At 37.3% G+C, this 14,111-nt stretch overlaps 1 protein-coding gene across 1 annotated transcript in view; it reads left to right on the top strand.

Annotated features, from left to right (window-relative positions):
- Positions 1-2,756: 2,756 nt before the first annotated feature.
- Positions 2,757-14,111, top strand: part of LOC126873919 (calexcitin-2) — a 44,292-nt gene continuing 32,937 nt past the window's right edge. Inside the window, exon 1 of the mRNA XM_050635291.1 lies at positions 2,757-2,899. The gene's annotated coding sequence lies outside the window, so the exon portion shown is untranslated. The remainder of the gene's footprint in view (positions 2,900-14,111) is intronic.

Here is a 14,111-nt window from a genome sequence, read left to right as displayed (position 1 = left end):
TGACAAGTGCGTGTTCGCTCGTATTTATAGCGTGTGCTATAAGTTCATAATATATGGAGAATCTCGTCGTTCCTAAGTCGTACGTAATACGACTGTAATCTCTTCCTTCGTTATGGATCGTTTCCAAATTAATTCACTTTTACGCTCGAAAAACATTAAATCAGAATCGGCAAATTTCATTCGCGATTAACCTTTCGCTTGATAATGTCACGCACATGGCATGGATTACGATTTCGATTACACATAAAATAGGAAAGTTTAGTTTAAACCGCGACTTTAGTTTCAATTTCGTAGTTCGAGAATTATGTTCAAGGGAAAATAAATCGGAAATTATAAACGTCTGCCACGTGAAAAGAAGAATATCCATGGTCGATGCGCGAAAACACTTTAAACACGTTGCGATTTTGCGAAAATCTTTGTCAGCGATCGGCAAATTTTTAGCCACTCGAACGACCTCGTTATGATATCAATTAGTTTGTTTAATTGACGTTTCATTGTACATCTGTCAACGTATCAATCAACGTATCAGCGGCAATGCATAACCGATCGATCCTCCATCTGGTTCCATTGTTCTCGATACGCGATTTCAGTTACACAGCTCTTTCTTAACAAACATTTCTATCCTGACGTCGTAACTTGTTAACGTGGCTCCGTTCCAACTTGTTCGTCCTTTCTCGCCAATCTTTTGTCGCTTTTTTAATTCTAGCCAGTCAATATGGTCAGCGTATTTGACACAGAAGACGCTCCTACGTAATGTTAATTGAGTTCCTTTCTTTCACCTACCTTTACATCCGGAGAAAGGAATTAGCTGAAAAACTGATACAGACGCGTCAACGATAACGAGAGAGAGTTGCACTTGCGATTGTTCTGAATAATTCCGGAGAAGATGATTTAACATTTTCACGCAATCTAAACGGTAACATTGAAAATTGCAATGTTTTAAATATCATTCGCAAGTAAAATTGGAATTTGAAGAGGACGAGCTATCGAAAGTGTACTGTTTGAAAATAAACGAAGCAATTATGGCAGATTTTGAATAACGTAACCAGATATACAGCTCGACTATGTTAATTACTGCGAAGATAAATATCGTGTATTTTGCTTTAATTTGAAATTTTAGTCGATCTTCGGGGTGTCGCGAATCTATAGCCAGCTCGCATTATTTATTCACTCGGTGTATTAATTTGGAATGAGGCCAAAAAGGGTCTACGAAACAAGTAGCCTCAAAATTACAAAATAAATTCTTTATTTTCCGCTATGCTGCAATCTGATAAAGCATAAATATTTAGCGAACGAGTGCCTCGAGCGATAAAATGGCTTTTGATAAAAAGAGAAACTTCAAAGTTGCCGCTACGTCGCCTGTCGGCTTTTACACGGAATAATACGTTCGGATGAAAATATTGGACATTTTAGGTACATTCGATGTATCTGAACGCATTGAAATTAGAATAAAAAGAACCGTCGACAGAGAGGATTTATTAATATTTACCACGAGAGACGCTAATTCGGAATAAATGAAAGAATAATTCCTATGATAGTCTACTTTGAGCGTGAAATACGTGTTCTCGCGTGCAGCCATCGCCTCTCTGCTTAAAATCTTAAACAGCTTTGCGTTGTTCAAAGGGCTATGTTTTATTTGGCGTTTAGAATTTTAGAGTCGGCAAGACGTTTATATATTCTGTGTGAGCGTAATCGAAAATACGTGTGGTGGTACGGTGTGCAAGAAGCCGCTATTAAACAACAGACTGAAAATTATGTGCGTATCGTGGCGCACATTGCCTAAAACTGGGTCCTTGGCTAATTGCCCATCCTGGTCGGCTAGGTCAACGCAAAGAAATAAAAAGGAAAAGGTAGAGATAAAAAAAAAAAAAAATTCTAATTATTCATAAACTTAGCCACAAATTGCCAAATACAAGCTACGATTACTTCCACCTACTTATCTAATTAATTTTTGGATTTTATCCAAATATTATTTCCTTGCTCGAAGAATTTATCGAAGCGGATATCGATCGTATCGAACATGGTACTTCATACAACTCGTGGTAATTTATGCGAGTAAAATAATTTACTTCGATTCGTTCGGATATGTTTCTTAAAATTTGTATTTTATTTTACCCGGTTTGCCCGGGTTTGCGGAAAAATATAATTCCATTATTTTCACTAATTTCCTTTGTTATTGATTTATCAACGTATACGTTGAAACTTGCGCCGGACTCCACGCATTATCCAGCAAAACTTTTCGTTTACCATGCGATCCTTGCTCCTCTAAACCGATCGCTTTACTCTCTTATTCGCCTAATTCCAGTCTCCCTTTTGTCGTCAAAGTTCGCTCAAATATATGGAAAAGTGAAACAGCTACTCGTGGAAGAACGGAGAGCGCTGGAAAGCAGAGAGAGAAGCGACGCGAGGCTGAAAGATGGGGCGGCGTGCAGTGGTCGGTGGTAAACGTCGAAGCGAGAATCGAGGAATCGTTGAAAAGCGTGAAAGATTCGATTTGAAATATCCACGAGGCATCGATACACAACGCGTTTAGTAGAGCACGTGGTGGCCCGTGCCGAACGGACGAAGAAACCGAGTGGACGAAGCTTAAGAGGCCGATCTGCGCAAGCACAGGTGCAAGTTCGAGGGTATAAAGAGGAGAAGCTGGAGCTCGCTGCGCGCACTTTGTGCTTCATCTGTCCGTCAATCGCGTCGTGCGCTCGTTCGCTGTTTGTGATCAGCCCGCTCGATTCGTCTTTTTTTTTCTCTTCCACTCGATCGCGAATCGGCCAAGTTGCAGCTTCTCCTCGTTGTCTTTGTCATCGTCGCAGCATCGCCTTGTCGTCGTTGTCGCCCTCGTGTGTTGACTCCTTCGTTTCATCGCCACTTCCACTTCGACGATCCAGCTCGTCTCATCCAGGTAGGTGCAGAGAATACTTTTATCGAAGCTTTTGAGGGACGTTCGTTCGATGCTTTCGCGTGGAAATCGCGCAGACGATTCGAATTTCGAGACATTTGAAATCGTACGCGGATCAGTGATTTTGTGGTTCCGAGTGATACAACGGGGAAAATAGGTTTATCCTAGTTTCGCACGATCGGAGGAGAGAGTGACGTTGAAGAAATCGAGGAAGCGGAGGGATTATAGTCGGGGAAAGATTTCTCGAACGGTTTTAACGTGGTGATACGTTTGTTGGTAAAGAATGGAAGCTAGTTTTATCTTTTGTTGAACGCAGCGGAATTAATTTGATTTATTACCGAGCTCGTTTTGAATCGAAAGGTGAGAATAGCGTTAGGATAGCCGTAGAAATGGACGTTGAGTAGCGAGCAAAGACAGGAAGATATTTGAAAAGCGTTTAGGATAACAGACGGACATGTTCTTGCGTTATATTCGATCGAGACGAGCTAAGCTTATAATAAGTCTTATCCTACTGTTTCTTACATGTTATATACACGCCGATGAATTATTACTTTGATATTTAAATGGTTCTTTACCGTACTCGAAGTAATTGTATACCTTTTCCATGCGAGCGAGTATACTCGTCAAACATAGTCGAGTGGTCTTGAGATTACTTTATCGCGAAGAAAATTGAAGAACTCTGCAACGTTAAAGCGCATTCCACACAATTTAACCTTGCAATTGGTTAATTAGCCAGTTTATTAAGTCGAGAAATCATGTTTGCTGCGTGACGGTAGTTTCGTTTAAAAATCCTGATGTTTCCTACTTTAAGGAAAAAGTCTTTTTCGACGAATCGAAGGAATTTTAAATTCAAGAAGCGTAGTTTCTTAATACAAAAATTGATTGAAATTAAACGAATCGGTGGCATTTGACGATATCGACGTAACGATAAAATTAGAGGATTCTGAACTTTGTTTGGAAACACGAAAATTCGCTATCGTCGCTGAAGGCTTTTAAGCTTCTAGAAAGCCACGTAACTTCCATATTTTGTCAAAAATTTTGCGATCCTTTCAACCTTCCACGCATACTCGAACACCTGAAACCACCAAAGCCACTTATCGCCTTTGCCATTTCGAACCTTCGATTATGGCAAATACTCCAGTTTGAAAGTTGTCTTAGAGCGGCGAAATATTGGAGCAAGTTAACGCGTTTGAAAATTCTGCGTACTTCGAGCTAATGGTCGTCTTTGCCGGAGTTGCGCCGCAATGAGCACGGCGATCGCTTCCGGTGATTCTTTTCCGGTCATCGGGGAAGTCTCGTTCTATTCGAAGTTATCGTGGTAAACGAAGCGTTGATTTTCTGATTATCAGATTTAGTTTCACCGGTTTTCCAACGACTGCACAGTCGATTAGCTTCACTGTCCTTCTTTAAATCGAAGAATTACAGTCGTCAAGATGAGAACGTTCGTTAGTTCAGGGTTTCTGAGACGATTAATTTTACCGTGTTTTATATCTTCCTTTCTTCCCCTTGAATAAATTTCATTCTTACGAACGAGAAGCTGAATCTTGAAATTTAAGCCGAAACTTTCATTTAACTGGAAAGGATTTCACATTTATTTGATAACTCATGGGCCATTTAAAGTCTTGAACATCGTATACTGCCATTTAATAGTTAACGATTTATTGTCCATGTATAAATTTTGTATCGCTTTGGAAATTGTTAATAAAGGTGTTTATTTTATATAAAATATAAACGTCACGTTTGATATTCAAAAACTTATTGACTTTATCAAGCTATCGATCGCCATCGATGACAATATTTTGTAAGTACATAGGATTATTTCCTTGCAATATCTCAGCGAGAATCCATTTCCAGTTTTTCAATAAACGTTGTTTCTATTACGTTTAATGATACGATACTATCGTGCGTGTGGATAATAACGAACAGAGAACAATGGAACGCGTTTTTGCAATCGCACTTATTAAAGCATGATTGTCAATAAATATCAAACGGCGATATTCTATTATGAGATGTGTATTATCCAGTTACGTCGCAGTAGTGGATCAAAGAGATACAATTTTCTACGATGTTCACTGATGAGACAGTCACGCTATTAATTTTTACCGAAGCTATAATTTTCTCGTATTATCAAGAAGATATTTGCTTGGTATTTATTAAAAATAGATTATTAGAATTTTCTATTAGAAGCGTTGTGTTAATGACGTTAGAAATTTATAATATGGAAAGATGCACTTTCTTGCGACGCCTAACGGAAGAAAAAGGTGCTGAAGTAACAAGATTGAAGCGTCATAGTGAATTCCAGTCAGGTAGTAACAATCTAATAGTTGAGAAAGTAGTTTCAACGAAAAGAAAAAAAAAAAAAAAGGAAAATAGGACAGCATCGAATTAACATATTTATTATCAGCAAAATTTCATGTTTAGTTCTAATAAAGCTGTGCATATCACTGAAGATAATTGGAGATTAGGCTGATTTCATAAACTGGATAAAGTATAAAATACTAAATATGAAAAGTAAATATATAATATCATTAAAGTTTCATTTTTTAGAAGCATCTGGCTTACGTAACGCAACTTTCAAAATATTGGACATCTCGTTTATGCGGATGATGATATAGTTATTTTAAATAGCGCATAAATTTATGTAACGCAAGGATGCACTTTCCCGTGACATTTAATAAAGAGCGAAGATGGCGAAGCGGAAGTATTCTTGTTAATTTTAGTAAAACTATAGGCACTCTATGAGAAAAATAGCTGATTCGAATATTCCTTTGATTTTAACAAAAGCACGTAAAATCCATGTAGAAACGGGGTCATCGTGAAATACGAATATTTAGAAGGAAAAATAATCGTAAATTCGTACGCTAAACTGCTCTTAGGCCAAAGTGTACGTACTGCTGTATCTCCGGCTGATCATAATTATGCTTACATTATAGAGCTTTCTTATAGAAGCGGCCTAGAAAGATAAGAAGAATATATCGTAGATAATATTGTAAATACGTTATTTTCAATTTTTCCATATTTTTTGATACGGCCGTAGTAATTTTAATTCGCGTTATCCGTTATCCAATAAAACACATGACAGTTCGATAAGCATGATGTACGTACAAACTGATACTTTATTTTTCGCGTAAGTCGTTAAAACCTGTGATCGATATAAACGTAGAATTAATTCACGTAATTTCTAATATAATTTCGATAAAACGATAATGACGTTTAACAATCGGATAACAGATTTAATTAAACTGATTCATCGCAATCCCCAAACAGGAAATATAAATATTCCCACTACTAAAATTTCATTAATTTGATCGTCATTATATTTTGTGTCTATAGTCGTTTTAAACAAATCTACGCAAATATTTCGCACATCATCGGAAATAATTATATTATTTCAGCAGTTTCTATCGCGATCATGCAAACATTCTGTTAAAATTTTGTAAAATTATTAACGAAATCGCATCTCGCTCGCATATTTATCGTGTCGTACACTTGGCGAACACGAAGGTAACATGGTCGATCTCCGTGACGATAATCTTGGCCGAGATATAAAAGTTCGATAAGGGAACGCCACTTTGACGTTGTCTGTTATGCAGCTTATCAATTTAATCTTACTTAATTCTTTCTCCCCGCTTTTTTCTGCTGGCTCTGCCCCGTTCTCCTCGCCACGATGCACAATATCGCGAAGGTATAAATGGCCGATGGTTGGACGTCATGCGCTGCGTTCTTTGTTTCCACCCCTTCCATCGTTCTGCAGCTTTTCCAAGTTTCATTGAGCGCGTGGCTCAGGTACAGTGGGGTTTATTCCCCTACTTCCGTTGCAAAATAATAATTTAACTCCCCGGATGCATTTGCGTCTGGCTGCAGCGAATAAAAAGTGAAATTCGGCGGCAAAGTGTGAGCACGACGCGGAGTCCCCGCGGCACCAACCGACAGAATTGCTCCGGTCCGTGGAACAGTCGACCATCGGAGAAACCTCGGCCGCTGTAAATCAACTCTGCCCGACATACAACCGAGAAATTTTTTCCGCCAATGGAAAATCTATCCGAGTGGCGAAATTAAAGGCAGTATCCCTTTGGTTAGCGTGCGAATTTCGAGGATTTTTCCAGCGATCTCGCGAGATTTTTTGTAATCTTTCGACGTTTCGCAGCAGCAAATTGCGATATTTCCGTGGCGTGCAGTTGCCGCTCGTTTCGAATCCGTTTAGTGCAACGTCGATGTCGCGGTTCGTTCTGAAAAATGAAAGTGGAATTGGTGTTAGGTTCTTGTTTTTGATCGCAGAAATTTCTCGATATTCGTTGCGTGGTTCATCCCTTTTGAGTTTGAGAAGACGTATCGTGGTGGGTTTTAAAAGATCAGAATTTCTATTATCATCCATCTCTTCTTCCAGCGGAAGCAGAATTTGAATCGAGCGAAGTAGGTCGTAGAGAAGGAAATTTTGTAGCAAGTTACTTCAAGTTTTTTCCAATATATTATTTCGATGTGGGAGGAATTTAATTCGAGTTACACCTTGCTGGAAGTGGAATACGAGTTCGATGTATATTTCGAGTAGAAAGGGTCGACATTTTCGACGTGACAAAACGGAAACTCGCATCTACGCTAAACAGCTAACAATATAAAAATATCAATAATTTTGCAATTATTATTTCAATATCCTTTATATTTTAATCCTCGACCACGAGTAATATCAATCTGAGTTGTTGATTCTATATCTGTAAAGTAAATTTGCATGCTAAATACACTTTGGATTCCAAATTTTGGAGTTTCATCGATATCTCTCAATGTCCACATTACAGATCATACATATTTTTTAATTTAATGAATCAATTTTAAATTCTTATTAAATAGAGCGTAATACACAAACGATCTGTTCGTTTGTTCATTGTTAGAGAAACGACGATTATACAATATTGTTTCGTTAATTAGTAGACTACTTTCTAACGTGTGTAACATGTATAAGAGTATCTAGAACGAAGCTTGTATCTATATTACAAGCTGGACACCTTCTCCCACGACGTAATACTTCATTATGAATAGAATACTCTATTACCTGAACATTGTTATCTGAATTTGTTAGACCATTATTTAAACACGTTTTTTTCTCCTGTAGTAGAAGACACGGTACGTTGTATTCTCTGTATTATACACATAATATATATTTTACTCGCTGTCTCTGGAAAAGATGATACGAATGAGTAATAAAATAAAGTGAAAAATGATTCTATGAACATAATGCAATAAATGCACACGTACGGACTCCGATGTAATTTTATAAAATGTTATTACATCTGACAAGAGCGATATATTGCAGAACAGACGACTATTAACAAAGTGATAAAAAAGTCATTAATATTCTAAACTTTTTTTTGTCCATTACATACTGCGTTTAACTCTGTAGATAAACGTGACTAATATATTATCTGGTAATGATATTCGAATTCCTGTGAATTCTACGATCGCCATAGGTACAGCTCATTCCGTGTACATAAATGCGAATTGGTCGCGGAAATAATGATCCAGTGAAACGAAGCAATCGTTTTACGCAAACATGTTCGAAAATCGAAGGGGACCGTGGCATTCTGTAACAGCTGCATGTAACGCTGTCGCCTCGATTGCGTTAAAAGTGTTACGTTAATTACTTTCGTATTATACTATGCGCCGCTATGCTAAATCTCTTTTGTAACATATTTACTCTCTTTCCACAATTTCGTTTACTCTACTCATTTAATATTCGAATTATTTTTCTAAAAGAAAATCAATTTTCCGACGATTAATTGTGAAAATAATTGCGAAAGGTATTAGTAAATTGTTGCTTGTAGATATTGAAATAAAAAACGTTTGAAATAAATTTTTATTAAAATATTATTCTCGTAATAGGTATTCTGCGCGTAATTGCTGAATGCTGTTAAATGGAAATAATTTTGAAAAATTAAACTTCGGATACTGCTGTTTTATCGATGACTCGGAAAACATAACGTGGGGAAACGAGAATATCGATACCCGAGTGTATCATATTCCAGAACAGTCTGGAATTCAATCACAATATTGAATAAAAATATAAAAAATATATTTGTCAGAAAGAAGAAGGTAAACTCATAATTTGTATCCTCCTTTTTCAATGTGGATTTATAATTTTAATATTAGTCATCTCTTTGTGCGGAAAGATTAATATAATACTTAATAGGGTTTTATCTTTTCTCCAGCTAACAATTGCAGAAAGATTGAGAACAAGTAAAAGAAGTATTCTTATACGAAACCCTATATTTGCTACGGTTTTTAAAAAGTGCCTCCTCTGTCCTCCGTCTTCTTATTTTAAAAATCCTATTAATGACATGACTGTGCGACGAGAATGCAAAGGTTCTTCTTAGCGAGCAACTACTTCCGTTGCATGACGATTATTCCTACTTGCCGATGATCATTGTTAAATACTTACTAAAAGTAAGACTTTGAGTACATAATCGGATAACTTTTAAATGGCGCGGTTAAACGACGACCAGCGATTTGTATGTTCGACGATATGCCAAAGTACCTTCCAAACGTATTTTCTTTGCCACGATGTTTCGAATCCGCTGTACTTTGAGGATTCAGACAAGATAAGATCCGAGGCTTTTGTAAATTTCTTCATTCTAAAATGTTATTAAAATTCTTATTTCTTTTATTTTTATTAAAACTTCCAGATATCTACAATATTTTACGAACGTCAACTTGCTTAATTATCTTGGCGTAATTTAATCATACAATTGAATAAATTTAAATTTAATAAATCGTCAAATTCAAATTGTAAATATATCGTTAAAATAAGATGCAGCTATTCATCCGTTTTAATTATAAAACTTGTATCTGTTGAGTTTTCCCGAGACTGCGGAAAATTTCAAGCGATCGTTTCTTGTGTACGTTCTAACAATTGTTCCGTTGTATCTGGTTTAGTTAAACGATACACACAGTGTCGTTCAATTAACTCGGGACGATAGAATCCATAGAATTTAAGTGAGAGAAGGGAAAGAGAGAGCGACGTATGACGCTAATATTCAGACGTTCTCTACAACTACCGAGGATCAGCATGAGCCGATATAACGTTGTTCGTTCAAAATTGACACGATTCGCTAACTATACGCGTCGAAGTTTTCACGCGTTCCCCGTTGAAGACTAAACAGTTGTCTCGTTCATAACTACGTATGAATTTCATTCTGGTTTTCCACTGGATCGAATGTAACTGTGAATTGCAAAGTGTTACGATAGCCGAAGGAGGTTTATGCAACGAATTCTGCGAAATGTACTCTCGAGTAAGCAACGTAATTTGATCGAGCTTCTGCGCCTGAGTTTCAAAAATTATGCGTTAGTCTGGAACGATAGTGAAATTGTTAACCCTTTCGGAAGAGATTGGTTTTATGCCATATATCAACATCGACGAAGTATTTAAAGTGATAAAGCATGTTCTCAGCTTGAACAGGTTTTTGGTCCCTCCGTGAAGATCGCGAATAAATAATGTAAGAGTAATGTTGGAAAGCGGAACACCGATGGTAAGTATAAAATATTTGGGGCTCTGTGTACCTTGGTCCGAGTAACAACTATTCTCTAGAAATCCAAATTAAGAAGAGAACGTTACCGTTACCTCTTCTATCCCTTTGTTAACGCACGTATGTGCATGATTGTTACGAACGTATTTTATATCAAAAGAGAATACAGGAATTACTATAATTTAAGGATCGAATCGTTCGCCTTTTAAATCAAACGTATACTTCGACTTTAACATTTGCATAGGCGACAAGGCAATTAGAAATTTGATATTAATAATTAATATTAGAATTTTTATCATTTGAAAATCAGGGATAATAAGTTTACAGCGTATAGTGGATTTTATCGACGACAACTGCAATTACAGAACTATCAGATCACAAAGGGTTGCGCAGAGCTGAAATATCTATGTCGTATCCTTCACTGCAACGAAACAAGGAATGACCTCATTCTACTCGCTTCTACTATTTCTGATTGGTGTAAGTTTACGTTACAGTATCGATAACAAGGCTGGATCTAACTAAAATTTAACTAAAATGGATTATAATAATGTAAAATAATTCTTTTATTCCCAATAAACTTGATATCATTCACTTGATACCGTTAAATTCACCGAATCTTGTTTCTTTATCGGTAGAGTAAATTATTAATATTCCATTTTCGTAATAAAACTGACTTTGATGATACTCCCTGTTCTCTTCATATAATGTTATCCGTTTTACGAATTTACAACGAGATCAATTCCACGGTAGTACACGCCATGAAAGTCTAGAGCAGTTTTTTTTCGCCTGTTTCGAATGGAAATTCGAGTCCACCTGCGAAGGTGGCTATAACCAGGATGGCTAAAGTTTCCTTCAATTTGCCGAAACGGCGATTACAGCCTGGCAGAGTGTCGTTTAGCTGCTACGATCAGTTGAACTACACACTGATTGCACGTACAAATATACAATTAAGGGTTCATTTGAGAGGCAAGGCCCGCGAGATTCGGGTGAACATTTTGTTAATTGACTATCGGACCGACCAGAATAGAGGCAAGGTTAACGGGAAAATATCCAGGAAAAATTGGTTCGAGCCGTGACTGCCTGATACGAATCCGACTCGAGAAGCTGGATATTAAATTAGGTGTCGTGGTAGGTAGATTGTTGCGCTTAACACGTTTAAAGGCTTCAGCACGCTTTATCTTAATTTTCTTTTTTACTATTTCATAAACTTTTATTTACCTAACTGTTCGAAAGTTTTCTTTTTGCCATCTTCATTTTATCACGTTATCACGTCAGATTACTTAAATTATCGTGCCACTTATTTGCCATAATTGGAAAGTCAATTCTCACGTTTAGAGTTCGAATATTTCCAAATTGTAAACAAAAATAAGAAAGAAAAAGATAAATATCTTAGATCGTAAAAGACTGAAAGAAATTCTATTCCACGTTTTTATTAGGCTATCCTGATAATCATATCATTGTTATTGCACATTAACTTCTGATACACTAAACCCGATTCTCCGGTAGTGTAACCGATTGCTTTTCTTCCTCGTGTGGGTTGCGGTGGGTAGGTCGACACGACGTGACGAGACATCTGTCCCGATGCCTCCGGGATGATTTATCCGCAGGAAGGCCAGATCTGCCCTCGAGGATATATCTCGGTAAGACGGATGACTTGATCGCCATAAATGTTGGATTACAATGAAGGACTTAGTGTAAATAAACCCTGGCCGATATAACGTGATTATTTCTTTTCTCAATTAACGAGAAAATATTAGCTTCGATTTAGATTCCATCACGCAACTCAAGATGAAATTTAAGCTCATGAAAATTTTTAATGATTTCGATGTATCGGTAAGAAACTTCCTTACGAAACTTCCTTAGTGTACGATATTTCATTCATAAACTAGAAAATATTTCATTAACGTAGATCGATATCTGTAACATACGATGTCTCTAATTATTATCGATCTGATACTTCGAATATTCCACCATAATTTCCATCCTACTGCTTATATCGAACTTCTAGTTGTTAATTTAATAGCAATTTCGATAGAAATTTCATTAAGGACGAATTAATTTACTACATTTACTCCACAAAAGCAAGTTTCTTTGAAATTATAAAAATGGCTCGCATACTTTAAATATAATTACTGGTCCAAACATAATTGAAGGATGTTGGAAAAATCGGTTGTCGCCAGTTGTCGACAGAAGCAACCGAAAATTCATGCTTATTTGACGCGTATTAATAAATGGAAATAAATCATAATCCAAGAAGTTATAAACGCGAAAGAATCTTGGCCGCAGGGACGGTTCAAAAGTGATTTCGAATATTATCTCACCACGGAACTAGCTAGCTAGCTAAATTCTAACGCATGAGCGATTTCGTAACCGAGCGTCTTCACGTACCAAAGCATTTTGGAAGAAGTCTCGAAGTTTCATAAATCTTGCCGCGAAAGTTGTGAAAGTTCGCTCTTTAAATCTAGACCGGGTAATTTTTTAAATAGAGATTCCTTTGGCGGAGTGTTCTTCGCTTTAAAAATGCCCGACATTTTTATCTGTAACCTCTAGTCACATTCTTTTGCCACAATTTAACGTTACGAGGATCGATTGATAATAAGAGGTTTTACCTGGACGATAGAATCGTGTCGAAAGACGCGTACGTGTCATAGAGAGAAGATAAATGATAATGCGTCCACTAAAAATGTTTGGATTTTAAAAAGTGTCGACAAAAGTTTAAGAGGCGTGAGAATCGCCAGAGAAACTATTATAAAAACTTTAGACTTGCATCGGACGACAAACAACAAACGCTACAACCAACATTTTGCAACAGGGGTGAAATCTGCTACACCTGACACCGAGTGCTAGCATCCTTTGCGTTCTACGTGATATATTACGAAGCCAGCAAGAGATCGAACCGTTTGTATCCTCCATAAATTACCGGCGGTTTGCTCTCCAAGTTTTCTAACAGATGCAAGCTACTTGAGAAATCTTTGTCGGAACTCGTTCTTTACACGCGTGGCGACAGCCGATGCTATTAATATTGGATAATATGGGCAACAATATGTCGCCCTTTTCAATTCTATTTCCGCGAAACTATAACAGCTATGTTTGTGAACGCGTTAACTGGAAGGGGAGCGATATGGAATAAACCGCGGAAGTTGTAAAAGAAGCAAAATGAGAGAATTTGTACGGTTCCATTTTGGTCGTTTATCACTCTGTATTTATAAAATCGTGAATCATGTTTATACATAGTGAATCGTGTAAACGCGTCACAGCTAATATCGTGTTAAGCTAATTGTGATTAAGGCTCATCTATCAAACTAATTTTCATTCCATAGTCATCTCGTATGTTAATTTACTTTAATTCAGAATCTACCCCGGTTTGCAATTCGCGCCGTATTGAAATTTCATCGTAGGTCCAGGTATATACGGAAATCTTTGACTGAATATAAATGGCCAAAGGGAATAGAGTGCTCACTGAATGGGACCCTGGCTGGTCGTTAAAGCGTAGCCGTTTCTAAACAGCGAAACTCGTCGACTTGTGATTAGCGAGACGACGCAGGATTCCAGTCAACTGCAGGGGAAGAACGTAATTGCGTTATCTTTTTTGCCAATTTTTTCAATGGCCCGTTTTTCTCCTCTCATTGTCAGACGATGCCCTTAAGGAGGACGGCCGTTCTCGTGCGAATATTGCTGCTTGCAGTTGCTTCGTGCGATTG

Source organism: Bombus huntii, chromosome 15 (assembly GCF_024542735.1).
Source record: "Bombus huntii isolate Logan2020A chromosome 15, iyBomHunt1.1, whole genome shotgun sequence".
Lineage (NCBI taxonomy): Eukaryota > Metazoa > Arthropoda > Insecta > Hymenoptera > Apidae > Bombus > Bombus huntii.
The sequence above is the reverse complement of the archived record's forward strand: the minus strand, read 5'-3'. Positions and strand labels throughout refer to the sequence as shown.